Source organism: Herpailurus yagouaroundi, unplaced genomic scaffold, assembly GCF_014898765.1.
Source record: "Herpailurus yagouaroundi ecotype Mexico unplaced genomic scaffold, PumYag 28, whole genome shotgun sequence".
NCBI lineage: Eukaryota > Metazoa > Chordata > Mammalia > Carnivora > Felidae > Herpailurus > Herpailurus yagouaroundi.
The window spans coordinates 155,632,646-155,652,251 of NW_024412376.1; the positions used below are offsets into that span (position 1 = coordinate 155,632,646).

The window sequence follows — 19,606 nt, forward strand, 5'->3', positions numbered from 1 at the left end:
AATCCCAGGCAGACTCCACACTGTCATAGTGTGGAGCCTGACGTGGGGCTTAAACTCACAAACTGAAATCATGACCTGAGCCGAAATCAAAAGTCAGTCGCTTAACTGACTGAGCCACCCAGGCACCCCTTATTACTTTTTAAATAAAAAAGAAACTTCATTTTTTGAGATAAATGGAATGAAGAAGGGGAGTCCCTTTTGATGGTCTGAGGACACAATCACTAGCTACTCTATATTCATAATAGGACCATACGTCTCACATAAAATGCAACAACCAACTTATATTAAACTCTAAACAGAAACAAAAAGACAAAAACGAAACAAAACAAAACACCCAAAAAGCTCAACACCAAAAGAGCACCCAGTTTGGAAAAGACTTTGCGTGTGGGTCGGGTACAGAAGGAAGAGATTTCCCTCCATTTTCTGCCTGAGCAGTCCTTTTGCACTTTGATATTTGTTTTGCCAATAAGGTGTTTCATTATTCGTCCTACCCAAAAGCCGGTGCTGTTAGGACATGCTGTTGAAGCCTCTGGTTTGCCCAGACGCGTCTCAGTGAATGGGACCTCTGGGGAGACAGGATCCTTTCTCAGGGTTGGAAAGAGAACAAAAAAGTACAGCCTTTGCCCTGCGGGGATGTTAGAACACACTCTTTCCTAATCAGAGGGGCACTCACCTCGGTGCTGTGTTGGGGAGAATCATCATCTAATTCCAAGCCTAAGGCTGGGTCATCAGACACACTGTCTTCTCCCGGCCCGTCTTCTAGCTTCTTGCACCAGTTTCGTGATCCAATTTCTCTGCTCCTTCAGACAGGCTGAGAAGGAAGTTATGAGCTCTCTCCATCATTTGCCACTCTCCCAGGCCCTTCCTCCTTGGCTGTTTTCCCATTTGGGGTCTTTTTTCTCTTCTTCTCACTGTTTCTCCTCCTCTCCCCACAACCTCTGTATCTCGGGGGGGGGGGGGTCCTGTCTGTGCCTCTGGGCCTTTCTCTCTCTATTTAGTTCTCAGAACCCATTCTGGGATTCTATTTTAGTCCATCCACCCATCCAACTGATCAGGGTTGAAACCAGAAGTGCAATCAGTCAAGCCGCTGGAGGCGCCGGCTGCGGTTCTGCCCCATGTTGCCTTGTTTGTGGGCTATTTTCTGTTTCCCCGTCATGCTCTAGGAGAACTGCCTGTCAGAGCGGGGTTGTGCTTTTTTCTCCTCCTGCCAGCGGGCCCTGCCTCTGAAACCCAGATTAGAAAAGATGGGACATTAAAAAAAAAAAAAAAAAAAAAAAAAAAGGATTCTGCCCGATCTTGGCATTTTCTTTTTCAATAGCAGATTTCTTATGCTTTGATAATTCCAGAGTGAGAACACAAATTGGTAAGTGGGCTGTGGGGGGAGGGTTCTAGTCAGAGATAAAGTTTTCTCCTTTGGGCCTCTTCCTGTGCTCTGACTCCCGTTCCTGGCTTTTTTCACTTAGTACTCATATGGTGCATGTATACACCACCTTCTACCTCCAGCCAGGGGGGGTCCTGGAGGCCAGGGACTCTGTCTCCCAGGCTTTTGTGCCCAGTAGGTGATCAGCCCCAATATGGATTAAAGAAATTTTTCTCCTCCTGGAGATTTGTCTTCAAGCTCAGCCACCCATCGAATATGTCCTGATATCCTGGGTGGTTGCAACTGAGTCCAGCTGAGAAGACAATGATGGGGGGGGGGGCAGGGAGGGAAGAAGAGGTGCAGGCTAGAAGGAGGAGAGCAATGCAGGGCCCCAGAGGTCAGGGCCTGAGTTAACGCTGCTGAAGCAGAAAGAGTAAAAGAGCCCATTGGTCCTCTCATCTCAGAGGACCTGATCCATTCCTTCAAATCTCACCACATTCAGGGATAATGAAAAGGAAATAATACTGTTAATAGTCGCTCATAATTGATGCTAAGACCACCATGCAGGGCCTATTCTAAAGGCTTTACATTTACTTCTTTTTGTCCTCATCACAATCCTAAAATGTATGTTCTGTTCTTGCCATCTCCACTGTACACGAGGCAACAGAGACTGAGAAGTTTGCCCGCGGTCACATGGTTGGCGCATGTAGGATGGAAATCATGAGTCCAGGCAGGTGCTCCAGAGCTCAGTCTTGGTAACCATCAAACCTCTAGTGATTCCCAAGTGTTCATCTCCAGAACCGGCTTGTCTCCTGAGGGTCCACTGACTGCAGGCTTCCTGGGATGACTGTAGACCTGGACACTTGGTCCTATCTCTGTGCTCCCCATGGTCATCTAGAACTGCCCAGGGAGGAAATTGAAGAAGGGTCTGGTGAGCCCGCAGGAGGGAAAGAAGGAATGGGGAGGCCCCACACATGAGCCTATTTCTTCTCCTTCCCACCTCCCCCAACAGCACTTCATTCCAAACAACCTGGGACCCAAAGACCCTATGAATTTCCTTGTGCTTCTGTCTCCTGTGCTCTCACTTCCTCTGTTACCATGACTTGTTCCTCAATCTCAATTAGGCTCCACACTCAGCATGGAGCCCAACGCGGGGCTTGAACTCACCACCCTGAGATCATGACCTCAGCCGAAATCAAGAGTCGGATGCTCAACTGACTGAGCCACCCAGGTACCCTGCTCCTCTGGCTTCTTAATGCTGTTCATGTCCTCCTCCAGCAGGGACGACCACTGCCCAAATTTCTGGTCCCTTCCTCACTTTCTGGGCCCACTGAGGCAGTGTCCTTTGGGTGTCTCCATCAACTAGAGCAGTATCTAACCCACGCTGGATAAAACACAGACTGCTGGGCCCCTGCCCAGATTCTGACTCACTGGGCCTGGAGCAGGGACTGGGGACGTGCCTAATGCCACGTCACAGTGCCTGCGTCACTTACCTCACCTCATCTCATCACGTGGGCATTTGTTATCTCAAATCATCAGCATCAGCATCATCGGAATGGTGAGTAAGGTACAATGTGGTATTTTGAGGGAGACAGAGACCTCATTCATCTAAGTTATGTTACGGTATATTGTTATAATTGTTCTATTTATTATTGGTTATTGTTATTCATCTCTTACTGTTCCGTATTATAAATTAAGCATTACCATAGGTGTGTATGCATAGGAAAAAGCATAGTATGCATAGAATTTGGTACTATTCGCGATTTCAAGCATCCCTGGGGATCCTGGAACGTGTCCCCTTCAGATTAGTGGGGGACAGCTGTATGTGGTAGCATTGTTATTGTAGGGTCAGCACTGATGTCTGCAGGGGTCCTCTTGGGGGCAAGGTCTGACTTTTCTTTTGGTTACAGCCTCGAGGGCCTGTGCAGGGCCTGGCTGCTGCGAGTCCCTCCCACAAACAGAGCTTGCTCCTTGGTCTCACCCTCCCTCTTGCCCAGGCTGGGCCAGCCTCTCTCTTTCCCTCTGGATCTAGCTTCTTTAGAAGTGCATGGGGCCATCTGAGACATGAAACACCAGTGTCATACTGGGCAGCTTCTTTCATGGACTCCCACTAACAATGCTGTTGATCCAACAGTAATCTTGGCTAGACAGGATCTATGTCTCTCGTCCCTGCAGCTTGTGTCCCGGTGCCTTCTAGGGGGACACTTCCTGCTAGTTGCCCAAATAATTATTACTGTCACTGTCTGTGTGCTTTTTTTCCTGCCAAACCAGTAGGAGAAGGGAGTGCAGAACTGTGAGAAAGAACTCACGGTGCATTCAAAGAAACTGCAGTTGCAGAATTGTTTCCTGACTTGCTCTTATCTGAATATTCAGGTAAATATTCCACACTTCCGAATGGAATTCAAATTTCCGAAGAAGCCTGCATGTGGTCACTGATTAAATCCCCCACCCCCACTGTAAGCCAGTGGACAAGTCCTTGGGTGTCCCCTGAGGCTCCTGCTCCCTCTTCCATGGAATAAGAACTTTAGAGTACATGAACTCTGAGGATTTGTCCTTAGAAGTCCTGAATCCTGTCATTATGGGAATTTTGGCTGTTCCTAATTAACCTTGACCTTGTTCTCTCTGTAGCCTCAGGCTAAGCCTGACTGCAAGAGAGCTGAAAAAACCTCAGGATACATTACTGCTGGGTAAGAGGGAGAGGAGTCAGCTCTTAGGAAAATCAATTTGGATTCAGCAAATATTTGTTGAGCTTCCTACTCTTATGCCATTTCCTGTGCTAGATTTACCTGCAGATACACAGAGTCTTCAGGAAGGCCTGTCGTGCATCAAGATGGCCCTGTAAATAAGTAAATAAGTAAAGTGACCAGATAGACAACTAGACTCCATTTGTCCACGTGGCCATCTGTAACCAGTTGCTTTCTTTGCTGTATTTAAGTTGAATTTGCATGTTTGATTTAGTTTCTTGAGCCTTTGGTTTCCTCTGATCTCGCAATTTAAACATTTGCTTTTAGATTGAAGACATTTCACAAGATGGTCTCTTATTTAAGTATCTTGATATGACCTAGGGAAAAGGCCCAAATAACAGAAAATCCAGACTCTACCGGCAGAGCCTCAGCTCAAGTCCATTGTAAAGCCAGTTGTATGCAGGACTTTCTGCAGCACAGTAGGGCTCCCTGGGGAAGAAAGGAGATCCTGTAGTCTTTGATGGATCATTGCTGGGCAGAAGGTCAATGCTCTGTAAAGTCTGTTGAATTTAGGGTCTTTCTTTTCCACCCAGAGCATCTCTTGGAGAATATAACACTGAGAGGTGAGGTGTTCCCCCACCTCACTTCTCAGAGCACCAGGTTCCTCCCTCCCTCCCTCCCCATCCTATACAGAAGCCTTGCTGTCCTTCCCACTGTGGGTTTTTGGTGGGGCAACTGCCCTTGTTATCGGCCCTCTGTTTTGTGTGCCAAGCACCTGTTCAATGTCTCTAGCTTTTTTTTTTTTTTTCAATGTTTTTATTTATTTTTGGGACAGAGAGAGACAGAGCATGAACGGGGGAGGGGCAGAGAGAGGGAGACACAGAATCGGAAACAGGCTCCAGGCTCTGAGCCATCAGCCCAGAGCCCGACGCGGGGCTCGAACTTACGGACCGAGAGATCGTGACCTGGCTGAAGTCGGACGCTTAACCCACTGCGCCACCCAGGCGCCCCAATGTCTCTAGCTTTTAAGACATAGACAATTAGGGCTTGAAGAAAGATCATAAACTTGGAATTCTTGATTGCGACTTTTGGATTCTGATGGTAGTCAACCATAGGAATTTAGGAGTGAATTGTTTAGTAGAATTTAACCTTGACAGAGGATAGCTGTTTGGGCTGTTATTTAATGTTATTAATATGGCCTCAATTCAACAGAGGAGCCTCTTTTCCCAACCTTATCTTATTATCACTCTCAATGTCCTCTAGGGAGGGTAAACGGAAAAGTGGGTTTATAACGAACATGATGTTTTATATTACCGTTCATGGTACATAGTAGGCACTTAACAAATGTTAGTTCTCTTGTCTAGCTAAAATGGCATTATCCTGAAATACGGTCTTTCTATAGAGTTTCTGAAACCGAGGTTCCAACCTTTGTTCATGAGTGTGGATGAAAAAGAACAGCACTATTATTTTCACTTATTGCTAACTGAAATTCGGGATGTCTTTTGGTGATGAATGTGAATAACAAACCATAGTAGTATCAGCTTTCATATTCTACTACAGTTGTGGAAGATATGCTGAAATATCATTTGTGCTTATTTATTATTATTATACTATTTATTATGACTTATTTATTATTAGGCCCACCACTTACTATTTCAGGCATCAATAAGGAAGCACACATATCACTTAGTCTCGAATTTGTGTGCTTTAACATTTTGTTAGCTTTATTTCAATATAATTTGTTTCTTTTGTAAGCATATGCATTTATTTTGTATACTCAGAACTTTATTCTGAGAAGGGCTCCATAGGACTCACCAGATGGCCTTAATCTTGGCACAAAGATCAAGGACTTGTTTTCTTACGATATTCTCTTGGTCTTTATATGGCTTATATGTTTCTTGTTCCATCCCTTCCTCTTTAATGTTGCTTAGGATACTTAAATACCTCCTTCTTTTTCCTGAATACCCCCACCTTCTCTTTCTTGGTGGAAATAATACATGCACTTTAAAGTTTCAGGGAATAGAGAAAAATGACCATTACCTAACTATATTCACTGTCAACATCTTGGCAAATTCTGAGAAATATTTATTTTTTTTAACGTATTTGTAATTAAATGGTTAATCCCAATTTTGCAATATGCTTCATCTATTTAAAAAAAAAAACTAGTGAAATACCCTGTGTCATTTTAGTTTGTGCTTGCCCCCTACACCCCCGCCCTGTTAACAAGGTTAAGGATTATATTGTTGCTTATTTTTTCTGAGTTATAGATGACTCTTCTTTGCTTTTTGAAAGTAGGTAGGTATGCTGTCCTCGGAATGTATTTGGCCTCCTTTGGATCAATCTATTCTTGGTTTATATGTGTTTTTGGATCTTGCATATTTAACACCACTTTTAGTAATGTCTTCATCATTCTAATAGGATAGATTTTGGGAGAATTATAATGGGAAATTTAAATCCCTAACAGTTTAACTGGTGGAGTCAATAGTTTTTAAAATATGCCATCTGATGCCTTCTCTCAGATAACCAGGCTCCAGGGTTCTGATATTGTGGGAATTTATATCAGCCATTAGGGGGATATGAGGCATCTCCTTCCTGAAGCTGCACTATACAGAGCTTAGGGATAGAGGTGAAAGACAGCATTTGAGGGAGATGGCAAATCAAAACCAGATAAACTGCTGGCATGAAAGGCCAGTCCCCAAGAAGCTAGGCCAAGAGGGGGTAGGGGTGGAAAACTCACATACTTTTGAACCCAAAGACTTTCGCTTAAATCCATTCACTCACATAGTGACCCTGAGAGAGCCAAAGATTATGGAGCTCAATTTTTCCATCTGTAAAAATAGAGCAATGTTAACACCCATATTTCAGAGCTGGTTGTGTGGATCAAATGGAATAGTATACATACTAGTAATGTGTTGGTGTTATTTTATGACTATTCCTGGTTGATATACCAAAAAAATGTGATGGTATTTGGATGAGATATTACAGACTATTCAAATAACTCCCCTTTCCATGAAGACTTTCAAATCCCCCCAGTGGTTAGTTCCTTGTCTTTGTCCTCAAACTACTTTGTTCATGTCACTGTAGTAGTACTTGCCACTGTATTGTCATATCTGATCCGTGTCTTTCTCTCCCTCCACCAGACTCTGAGGATAGACATCTGTGTCATTTATTATTCTGACCTTAGCACCTAGCACAGTACCTGGCACATAAAGGTCCTCAATAAGTCCATGAGTATGGGCACCTGGTGGCTCAGTCAGTTGAGCATCTGACTCTTGATTTCAGTTCAGGTCGTGATCCCAGAGTCATGGGTTTGAGCCCCACATCGGACCCCACACTGAGTGTGGAATCTGCTTAAGATTCTCTCTTTCTCTCCTTCTGCTCCTCTCCCCTGCTCTCACCCTCTCTCTCTCTCTCTCTCTCTCTCTCTCTCTAAAAAAATAAGCCAATGAGTGAAGAGACATCAGTGTATAAACTGGCAGAAGAGAGAAGTTGTACACAGATGCCTATCCAGGAAAGTGGAGGACACTTAGGGAGACTGATTGCATAACAGGGCTGCACAAAGAGAGACTGGTTAGTGTTGTAGGAAGAGTTCAGGGAAGACTTCTTGGGGAAGGCAGATTTTGGGCTAAAACATGAATGTCATTTGCATGTCAACTGTGCTATAACAGATAGATATATAGATATAATTTGTATATATTTTCATAAGAGCCTCAAAACGCATCTAAATTCAATGTGCATGAAATTCAACATGTGTGCCTTTGCCTGGTTAAGTGAGTCCCAAGGGAGCACTGTTAGGATTACTATATGGTATTAAGAGAAAACACACATTCTGAAAGTTCCTTGTTGCTTTACACATCCAATGATTTGAAAACCCAGCTCTACACATTTGATGTGGAAAACAAAGAAACAAGCCCGAAATCTGTTAATTGGGATAATGGCTAACCTGCTGTAACAAAGATACCCTCAATACCATGACTTAAGGAAGAGGAGTTTATTGTACTCTCATGAAACATCCCTGAGGTGAATAATAAGGGTTGATGTGCTGCTGTACTTCATGTGGCCATTCATGGACCCAGTTTCCTTCTTTCATGTTATTGGTGTGCATTCCTTAAGGCTTTGTCCTCATTTGCATGGTCCCCCTGTGATGCTGTTCATGGTAAAGGAATTAGAAACTCTCTAGGACCAGTGACTTGGTGATGGTGCAGAAGGTCCACATGTCACTGCCATTCACATCCCATTGGTCTAAACTTAGTCGTGCACTTAGCATGCATAGCTAGCTATAAGGAGGTCTGGGAAATGTGGGCATAACCTAGAAATGCCCATGCTTAAATTTTATTCCTATGGAAGAAGGAATACATGGATTCTGGTGGATAGCCACTAGTGTTTGCCAAAGGAGGACTACAAACAAAATGATCAGCCCTTTATGAGCATATACAGGGAATTTGGGCAAACATTTAGATCAGTCTTTTATTGCAGGCCTAAGCAATACAAATATTCTAAACCATCCAGAATCCACAGGGGGGTAGATGTTCTGATGGCTTCTCTAGTCCAATTCTAGATGGGGGATTTAGTTGGAGTCTCTCAGGACACACCCAGAACTTCTTCCTTTCCCTCTCTTCCCACATGAGCCTTTGCCCGTTTTCATCCATTACTCTTTTCTTAAATCTGCCTGCTTCCAGTGTCTTACCTTAAACTTGTGTCATTCCCTGCTCCACATGGTCCCACTGCTGGGAAGGGGCATGGGGCAGACTGAGGATTTCACATGTTGCCATTAAAAGGAAGGGAAAGGTAGAGAAGTCCTCACCAAGGTCTGGCTTCAAGACCTTAAAGACATTTAACCTCTTACACTTTAAGGGTCAACTTCTGGTAGGTGATACTCTCAAAGAGTCTGTGAGTCTTTCTCCTCTCTGAGTTCAAGGCACAGTCCTTTCTTGTAGGCAGTAGTAGAGAGCAGGTGATGGAAAGAGGAGAGAAATGCCCACTCTACCACAATGGAAAGAACTGATGAATGAATGAGTGAGTGAGTGGACGAACAAATGGGATTCCTGCCTTGCCTCTGATTCCTCATTGTGTAGGGATATAGCAGGATGCAAGTGAGAGGTGGTCCCCTCTCCCATGGGGGTTCAGTCTGGAGGTGAAGAGAGCCCTGAATGAGTCATTCAGAGTGTCCTGAATTTTACAAGGGGATTTGACACCCATAATTGGGTGACCTTGGTTGGCATATAAGGTAAGGACAGACTCATCCTCAAGGCGAGATTCAGGCTAAGATTTAAATGGCCTGAAAGAGTTAACCAGATGAGGAATGAGTGAGTGAGTGAGTGGGGTGGAGGATGGGCAGGAGAGAAGAACATTCCAGGAACAGAGAAAAATATCATGAGAACCCTGAGGCAAGGGTGAGTGTGGCCCCTTAATGGGACCAAGAGACGTTCACTCTGGCTGGAGAGCAGGAAATGATGGGGTGAGGGCACCCTGGCTGTGTAATTCTCTCCAAGGAGTTTGAACTGATTCTGAGGGCAAGAGGAAACGACTGGAGAATTTTAAGTAGGCAAGTGATATGAATAGATTTGCACTTTAAAAGAAATCCATCTGGAATCCGAGTGGAGAATAAATTGGTGGAGGGAAGGGAGAAGGGCAAAGCAGAAGGCCATTGCCACGAACTCAGAATGAGAGGGTGACCAGGAAAGATGGTGGAGAGATTGGAGGGAGGGAGGTTCAAGAGTCTTTGGGTTCTAGCCAGAGGATGCATTGGAAACCAGGGAGAGGACAGAGGATTTGCCCCGGGGAATCTCGTTCATGGGCAGGGGAGCCCTAAGACCCTAAACTTTAACTGCACTGTCCCTGTCAACCAGTGGCTGGTGAGAACAAGTCTTCTGACCAAGTGGCAATGGGTGGTTATTGATGAGGAAACCGAGGCTGTGAACGGCTACCTAATTAGCCTAACATCAAATAGGCAGAAGTGGTTGATCAGGACTCAAACCCACACAGGTGGACTCACAAAGCCCACGTCCTTCTCCATTGTAGCTGCGTCTGGGGAGAAAGCCCAGTTCTGCTTTGCCTCTGAGTCTGCTTTCTCTGCACACATCCTCTCTTGCACCATGAATATTAACTCCTGCCATGTGTTATACTCAACAACATTGTGGCTCCTTCTGAGTTATAGAGCACAGTACTCTCTTACAGCTTTAGTCTCCTAAGGTAGCAGAAAAAGAGTGATGGAAAGAGGAGAGATGTGACCACTTCACCAAAATTGAAACTGTGGCCATCCTGGGATTTGGGAGTGGAGAAAGAAATTAGAAATAGAGGGAATGTAACAAAAGAGCTAAGAGTGGGAGAAATCTCACCCTGAGTCTAGAGAACCATGATCTTTCTCATTTCCTAATCTTCCCCATGATCCAACCACATGGCAGCATAGAAAGTGCAGGGCTTTGGATTCAGGCAGTCTGGGATATGAGTCTGTCTTACTTATTAGTGGCTCTGAGGTTTTCAGCCATTTGTATCAACTTACAGAGCTTCAATTTCTTTATCTGGACAATGGGGATAATAACATTCATATTAAGGGTTCTGAGGTAGATTGAAAAAGAACATGCATGGAGAATGGCTGATCCAGGCATCTGGTGCATGGTCAGTACTGAAAACACTAAGTTCCCTCATTCCTGGGTGACCGTTTAACTTATCATCCAATGGGGACCCTTGTGAGGAAAAAAGGGGATGCTATAATAATTTCACTAGGACAATAGACAAAAACGGAACTGTCCCAGCAAACTGGGAAATATGGGCAGCCTGTTCACATCCAACTCTGTCACCAGGAGCCACAAAATCACTGCTATACCAATTCTTCCTGGGTCCAGATTTCTGCTCTGGGGTTGCTGGAACTCTTCATTCCTTCAGATCATTCATTCATACATTCAGCAAAATAATGCTGAGTGAAAAGGAGGCAGTAGCCAACAAGATCCACTGCACGATACATCTCTTGCAGGAGCTCAGAGTTTCATGGAGGAGCCAGGCAGTGACACCACACTATGATCATTGCAAGCTTATGTGTGATGGCAGTGTGTCTGGAGGTGGGGCATGGATGCATGGAATTCAGTCTTGGAAGAGTCCCTTGAGACTTAGTGCATTTCTTTCATTTTACAATTAAAGATACCAAGGCCCAGAGAGATAAACTGACTTGATTAAAATCACCCAGCTAATTAGTATCCACATGACTGACTAGAGCCCACAAGGTTTATTTTAATGCATGACACCCAGGATATTGGTGACACAACAGCTCTGGCCAGCCAGACATCCTCTCTGGGCTCTGCCCAGCATCTGTCCTGTCTTATCCCCCATTGGGCTCATCTCTGGACCATCTCTTCTCTGCTCACTCCCTCTCTTCCTTTTCTCTCTTCTATGTATTCAGTTAGATATTGTGGGAGATGCAGACGTGAACGAATGAGGTTGTAGCCTTTTGGGAGATGAATGAATGAAAAGTAAATGAAAAAATTGTTCACTGGAGATAAAAGTGAGGTGCACTGGTAATTTAAGATGATTAATTCTGGTGGTGGGATTGGAGAAAGCTTCTTTTGAAAGGTGGCACTGACGCTGAGTTGGACATTTATTAGGAACTTTTTCCATAGGTAGAGAGATGGGAAAGGCAGACTGAGAACAATGTGATCAGGAGCATGAAAATGGAAACACATTTCCTATTTATGTGACTGTTGATAGGGGCCCAGGAAGACATTAAGTTTGAGGAACAATGAGGTAAATAGGTCATAAGGAATCTGAAACGCCTTTTGAAGGTTTTTTTTGAAATGACAATAACAAGTAACACCACCACCACCACCAATAATAATTCAGTGACTGCCAAAGGCAGCCATGCTCGTGACTGTATTTAGATGGATACCTCATGGCAAATACTTGCGTTGTATGTTGTAGCCCCATTGTACAGATGAGGAAATATAAGCTCACAGAAGCTCCCTGTTCCTCTGAGTTCATGGGGTTGGTAAATGACAAACAGATGAGCTATTTGAATGCAGGCCCCGTTGGAATAGGCAGAGGCCTCAGAGATATGTGGAGTGAGGTGTGGGGATGGGCTTTGCCACCAAAGTGACCTGGGTTTCAATCTTGCTGATGCCACTTCCCAACCATGTGGCCTTGGCTGTGTCACCTTACCTCTCTCAGCCTCACCTTTCCCATCTCGTAGGCAGGCATAATTATAGTGTACATTCCAGGAGTGATACTAAAAGTATATAGGAACTGGTTGGCATGAATGGCACTGGCCCATCAGGATGGATACAATTCATATATGAGCACCAGCTCCGCCCACTTCATCAGGCTGTTGTAAAAATTAAGTGATTTTAAATCATTGGGAACAGTACTTAGCACATTGTGAGCACTCAAATCTTGGCAAGTTAGAGAGCTTAGGGTAGAAAGAGCAGAGTTTGGAAAGGAGAGGTCAGATGGGGAGACACTGTGGAGTGGATTCTGAAGGACCCGCACTGGGACATATCTCTATACAGGAACAAGAGGTTAGGAGTTAGGCTTTAACAAAGCCAAGTTTGAATTTCTGCTTCTTGCTTGGTAACTAATTTGTGATATGACTCTAGGCATATCACTTAACTGCTTTGAGCTGAAGAGTCCTCACATGTAAACAAGATGAAAACAACCTTCCTTATAGAGTGATTGCAAAGACCACATGTTATGGACTGAGTATATGTGTCTGCTCCAAATTCACATGTCAAAATCCTAACTGGATGGGATAGTATTAAGAAGCGGGGTCTTTGGGAGGTGCTAGATCTGTGAGTGGTGTCCTCATGGATGAGAATTTGGTCTCTTTCTCTCTGCTCTCTGCTCTGTGAGGCTACCCCAGAATATGACTATCTGCAAACCAGGGAGAGGGCTGTCATCAGACACGGGACCTGCCAGCACCCTGATCTTGGACTTACCAATCTCCACAACTGTGAGAAATAAACGTTGTTGTTTAAGCCAGCCACTCTGTGGTAATTTGTTACAGCGGCCTGAGCTAAGATACCATGTTAATGAAACCTGGAAAGGGCTGACTTCATGGCTTCACACATAGTCACAGAAGGTGACTTCTCTCACTATGCAGTAGCCCATCACTCATTGGCAAGGGGAGGTGTTCACTTTCTCTTCCCTGTCATGGGAGGAAATATTTCCCAAATGGTGGTTGAATATATCTTGATGTATCATAGTAACGTAGGTCATTGTGATATTAAATTTTTTTTCTTGTTTTACTGGGTTCAAGATGTTGAATGTTCGGTTCAGTTGGCATTTTCCATATGTTATTATAAATTGACACAGATGAGAAGTTTAGGTGGAGGCAATGCATGGGGTGGCTACTTATTTGTTTGTGACTTAAAATTGCACCAAGAAGTAGAAAGAACAAAGGCCAATTGGCAGAATGAAGCTTGAGCTTCTTCTTTTTTCCCAGAGCTGCTGGTTGCCTAGCAAGGTGTGGGTGGGATGCGTGGATGCTGGGCTCCCAGGATAGTTAAAAGTCAAGAAGACAGATTCTAGTGGGGGAGGCAAGGGGATGTGGGCAGCTTGATCTTGGCTGAGCAGAGGCTTTGAAATGATAGAGATTTCAGTTTGAATCCAGGCTCTGAAACATGGATGCCCTTGAGCAGGTGGCTTTGTATGTGTCAGTAACTAAGCATAAACATAGCACAGGGTGGGAGGGAAAGAATGAGGCAGTGTGGGATAAAACATGCTGCCTCAACATGCAGAAGTCATGTCTGCATCCCAACGTCATGTTTCAACATCCCGGAGGAAAGAGTCCTTTGTGCCTTCTAAGAAGATGTTTGAATTGGCTTAATCAGCTAGGGTTTGAAACTGAGTCTTTCAGTTTGCAAAGCCCAAGTTCTGGGTTTCATTTTCTGAACTGTTTTGTGCTTTATCATTTTGGCATGTTTATTCATGAGTTCCCTTTCTAGGGATGCCTTCATCTTTGCAAGTCTAAATCTTACCAATATTTCAAAACCAGCTCAAATGCTACCTTCTCAAAAAAAAAAAAACTTATCTTTTTCTCTCTTTAAGTACTTGTATATTTTTACATTTTGTTAGATTACATGAATTAGCTCCCCTGATACACTATAAACTCTCAGATAAGCTCAGCACTGGATCTTACATAGCACCTAGGACAGTGTAATGTCCATGATAGGTGTTTTATGCTTGTTTGTTGTATTGCTGAATATTTCCAGAGAGACAGGCTATTTGTTGACAAGACTCAGGAAGCAAAGAAATGCAAGACATAGGAAGGCAGTGGAATTCTGGAAAAGTAGGTTTTATAATGCTTCCCATCCAAATATTTGCCCATTAAGGCTTCTTAGATTTCTCATTCTCGTAATGTTTGAAGGGGAGATCATGCTTCTGCACAATGATTCTATTTGTCTTAATATTTGTTTTTCTCACTGCCAAGGCAAAGTAGATCTCCATTAGATGTATTTCCTCATAACAAGCTCCTACACTGTTATTGGCTTCTTATTGTGGTGATCAGAAATTCTCTATACTTGAATAATTTGAAATGAAACAAGAAGGAAAGGAGAATAGGACCAGTGTTAGAGATATTTGCCATGAATTTCTGAAGCTTTTTTTCTTGATTTGTTAGAGTGATTAAAATTCTTAGCTAAAACAAAGGCCAGAATTAAGAATTAAAGAAAGCAGATTTGGATCGAAACCAAACTTATGAGATGGATATTGAAAGTAAAACTACAACCAAAAGAAAAGATATGTTGTATGTTGTAGATGATGAGAATATTCAAGATGCATTGCTGGAGGCAGACATTAACTCATGAGTTTAATGAAAACACTTTTGGTTTTGCAAATAGTCTTCTGGTTTGTACATACATACGCATTGCTAAAAAACATGTATGTGTTAACCTTAAATGTGTGAAAGATACAGACATTTCGTGTCGTGGTGAGAGCCCCATTCCAGAGAGCTTGAAATATCATAAAATCCCTAATTACATCTTTAGTTTTAGTCATAATCTTCAACAATACATTATTGATATTTTGTACGTTAATCTTTCACTTCTTTCCCTTCACAATTAATCACATGTCTGGTTGGCCCATGATGCGTTCATTAAACATTGAATTGAAATGAAGCTCGGCTGCTCTGGGTGATCTTAAAGATTTCCATCTTAATTTTGATTGTAATATGTTTATGAGGCTTATGTTTTCCCTCACTTGTGTCAAGACCGTTTTCCAATTTCCCATTTTTATTAAGAAAAGGGCAAAATGTAATAACACAGTGGTTTGGTGGAAAAACACAAGCAAACAAACAATGGAATTTTCTTCAAATAAAGTCTTCCCAGGATCCCAGTCTGCAAAACATACAGAAATGGAGTGATCTCGATTGGAAAGGGGAGAGGAACACAGGGTCTCAGAGGCCCCCCTGGGGGCTCTCCAGAACCCGTTTGAAGATCTTTGCAATATTGCACTCATATTTATGCATTAAACACTACTGTACAGCCCAAGGTGGTGACATTGTTAGAATGGACCTTGGCAAGTGCTAGTATTAAATAGTTCAAAGTGTTCATTTGCCAGCTCATGGAGGAAAGTCTTTCCTGGGTAGATCAAAGGCAGTTATGGTGTTGGTGTGTGCTGTATGAACAGGAAGGTTGTCTGAAAATACAACTTTTAGAAGTGGACGACTGTCTGCATTTCACTGGTCTAGAACCACCTGTCTAGCTGTAGTCCTGGACAGCTCTGCGCTCGTCTCTCCTCTGATGGGTGAGCCCTTGCCCTGAGCTCTATCCTTGTACTCACCTGTCCTTCAACCCAAGACCATGTCCCTCTGCTCTGTACTCTCTGGCACCCATGCTGCTTCACAGGTATAGAATGAGGAGGCTGACTTTTCAAGGCTTTGAAGTTCTTAAGGCCTGTGCAGTATGTGGCCAGTTTGACCTTCGACACCAACCCTACACAATTTTTTTGTGTTGGAATTGCTGTGATGTCAGGTGTTTCCCTAAGTCTTCACTCTGCTCATTTGGAAAATTAGTTCTTTGTTCACGTGTGTTAGCTTTTTATTCAACACACATTTGCTAGTGCCCGATATAGGTAAAGCACTGTGCTAAACGTTGTGGGTTCCCTTCCTCTTTCAAAAGCCTATGCAGACAGCACCTCCTCTGTGAACTTTTCCCATCTTCAGTCTGTAAAATTAGTGTTCCTGGCTCTGGATGGTGCTTTGTATATAACTACATGCAGGCATTTATTACAAGCTACAATTTAGCCATTCACAGGACTGTGTTTTCCACTTGTATATGACCTTCTTGAGGATAGGGGCTTGCCTTAATCATTTTTGTTTCACTCATCATGGTGTGATTTATACATATCAGGCCATCTACATATTGAAGGAAGGAGGGAAGCCTACGTACAGTGGACATGCCCAAAGGGGGCCCCCAATGAATACACCTTTGTATATCCCCTCCCCTGGAGTGTAGGTGGCACCTGTGACTTCTTCAGACAACAGAATATGGTAAAGCTGGTATATGCAGAATATGGTAATCATTTCCACCATTGTGTTAAATTATATAAAACTCTGAGCAGATTGGAGTGAGAGATACTTCTGCTGGTTTTGAAGAAGCGATCTGCAGTTTGTGGGAGGGCCTATAGAGGACCCATGTGGCAAGGAACTGAGGGTGGCTGAGGACCAGTCCTGGCCCCTGGATGACAGAAAGCAAGAAAACATGGACCTGAATCATACACCTGCAAGGAAATGAATTTTTGTGAAAACTTGAGTAGGTTTGCAAGGAGATTCTTCCCCAGTCAAGCCTCCAAATACAAATAGAGCTGAGCTGATGGCTTTATTGTAGCCTTCTGAAAGCCTGAGTGGAGGTCCAAGATAAACTGTGTCCGGACTCCTGACCCATGGAAACTGTGAGATGGTGGATGTATGTTATTTCAAGCCTAGGATTTGTAACAATCTGTTATGCAGTAGGAGAAGATTTATACTGTGGGAGAGGATATTGAGCAGCACTTCATCCTGTGGCTGTAGAAGAACTACCTCAAGTCCAGAGTGGAAGGCAAAGAGGCAGCGGTTCCATCAACCTAAAAAGAGCTGCTAGCACTCCTCACAGGGGACAAGACAGACCTCACCAAAACCCCTCCCTGGTTCCTTACCCAGACTATAAAGGAGAGGATGGGGAGGTAGAAGGGAGAGAGCCTATGGGTTGTGCTGATGGAGAGTGTTCAGGTGAGAAGTGACTATCCCCACCTTCCCCCTCAAAGTCAAATGATAGGAATCACCAGAGTCCCTTGTAGGATTGGGGCTAGCCATAAGAAGCGGTAATGGTCATCTTGGTCCTTAGTTAGATCTGTTCTTTGGTAGTGGGGCTGCCTCTTGAGTAGGAGAAAAAGGAATGGGAATGAGTTGGCAAGGCTTAGGAAAGGCTGACAACCGGGCAATCAGCACTCTCATCATTGGCATGCCCCATGTTGTAGTTTTCCTGGAGATTGAGAAGATGCTGCACAGCAAGCTGGGATGGATCAACTCAGGCTGTTTACTGATAGGGAGACTGCAACACCAGTGGGAGCTGAGTGGGGGGCCAGAGAGGCAATCCATGTTTCCCATGGAAGAGATCTGTGCTTCACAGAAGGGGAGACTTCACAGGGCCCTGGAGGGAGCCACTTAGGAGAGTCAGCACATAAACACCCACCACATAAAGGGTGGTTTTCTGGTTAAAAGCAGCAAATCAAATGAGAGGATTCAACCATGTTAGTTGAGTAAGGAAACCTTTACCCCTTTCCTGTTCCCCCCATCTCTTCTCTAGTCCCAACTATTGAAGAGCTAAGGGTCTGTCTTGAGGGAGAAGAGGGAGGAAGTGAAAAATTAGATCAAACACCCTCTCCCTCAATTTCTTTCAAACCGTGTGTCCATCCCATAGGACGGAGGAGGGTAGTTTTGTATCCGAGATGAAATTGAAATTTTAAAATAGAAAGGACTTTTAATTACTGAAAGTAACCACGAAGTGATGTATTCTACCCAATCATCATCAAGGGATGGAAGACAGGGCTTCAACAGAGTATGGCTGAAAGCAGTGATTGGAAAAGAGAATGATCATTTCATGTATGTGACCCCAATGAGTTAAGACTCCCTAATACACTTAGGCTTTGCCTTCAGTGAGCTCACAGGTGAGTAGGGGAGATTTAATACAGTTAGAAATAATTTAACACGTACTAGAGAGGATGAGAATGAATGTACCATATCAAGTGTTCTGGGAATTCAGAGGATAGATGGAATTTTCTGATTGGGAGACCAAAGGAGGTATCACATGTTGTCCATAAATTTTCTTTTAACATCATCTCAATAATTATGATATATGTTTGAAAGCAAAAAGTTCTCCATGGCTAACATCCCCAAATCATAAAAGATGTTGGACTCTCTTTGTTTCATTTATTTTATATATTGATGGATTTTTTACAGGATTGGACTCTGCACAATTGGCTGAGTATCAAGCTAAAAAACCCTGAGCTATGTTCTACCTTTTCTTCCACTGCTAAGAAATGGCCAATTAAAGTAACAGCTTAAACTGTCTTCTCTTCCTCCTTGTCCTCTCAAATGTAACCTTAGTGAGGATAGAAAAAGCAGAAATGAAGTATGTTCTTGATATTATGGTAATTCAAAATGATAATGAACTCAATCCCTTTCTGATAGCTGTGTTTTAATGCTGAGTCCTGGAAAATAAGGAAATAGGAGTCAAAGCATCATATAAAGTTGAGTTGGCAAGGATATTAGAATTTATTTCACATGACCTAACTGAGAGAGTGACAGTGAGAATTGAGAGGAGGGATGGATTTTCAAGTTCTTCAGGGCTTGATTGTTGGATGTGGGGGTGGATAAGGGAGAAGGAGAAATGGGGAAGATATCACAGATTCTTCCTTGGGCTTCTGGATGGGGAATGGTATCATCATGGAATCAGAAAATCCTGGAGAAAGTGAAAAATGTAGGAGAAATATGTTGCACTCTGTTTTGAGTTCCTGTGAAGGTTTGTTGAAATCAGGAAAGACGGGTTCTATGAGCTCAGTGACCATCTCCCAAGGTCATGGTTATCAAACTGCTTTAGTTTTGGTGGGTTTTTCTGATTGTCAAGTTGAATACCAAACTACCACAAAGGGTACAAAGGCAGAACAGGTACGTACATGGGTACATTCATGCATGCGCTCATTCAATAATATTCTTTGTGTGCCACTATGTGTCAGGCATTTTTCTGGTGCCAGGAATAGCCTTGTGAGGCAATGGTCAACACCTTTGTCCTCCTGCAGCTTACATTTGCATGGGTGTATCAGATAATAAATGAATAAGTGGACAAGAGAAATATGAGATAGAACTCAGTTCCATATAGAAATGTAAAGCTTCCTTGTGCTAAAGAGTGAGTGCCTGGGGCTATGTAACATTGGATGTTGTAGTCACTACTGAATGTCCTTTACTTATTTATTTATTTATTTATTTACCTTTTTAAATTAATTAATTAATTAATTTTTAAATCTACATCCAAGTTAGTATATAGTGCAACAATGATTTCAGGAGTAGATTCCAGTGATTCATCCCCTCTGATTGTCTTTTAAT

At 43.3% G+C, this 19,606-nt stretch overlaps 1 long non-coding RNA gene across 1 annotated transcript in view; it reads left to right on the plus strand.

Moving 5' to 3' along the window:
* The first annotated feature begins 1,801 nt into the window (after nucleotides 1-1,801).
* LOC121037878 (uncharacterized) overlaps nucleotides 1,802-19,606 on the plus strand; it is a 62,306-nt gene continuing 44,501 nt past the window's right edge. The window contains exon 1 of the long non-coding RNA XR_005794044.1: nucleotides 1,802-2,918. This is a non-coding gene — a long non-coding RNA (uncharacterized LOC121037878). The remainder of the gene's footprint in view (nucleotides 2,919-19,606) is intronic.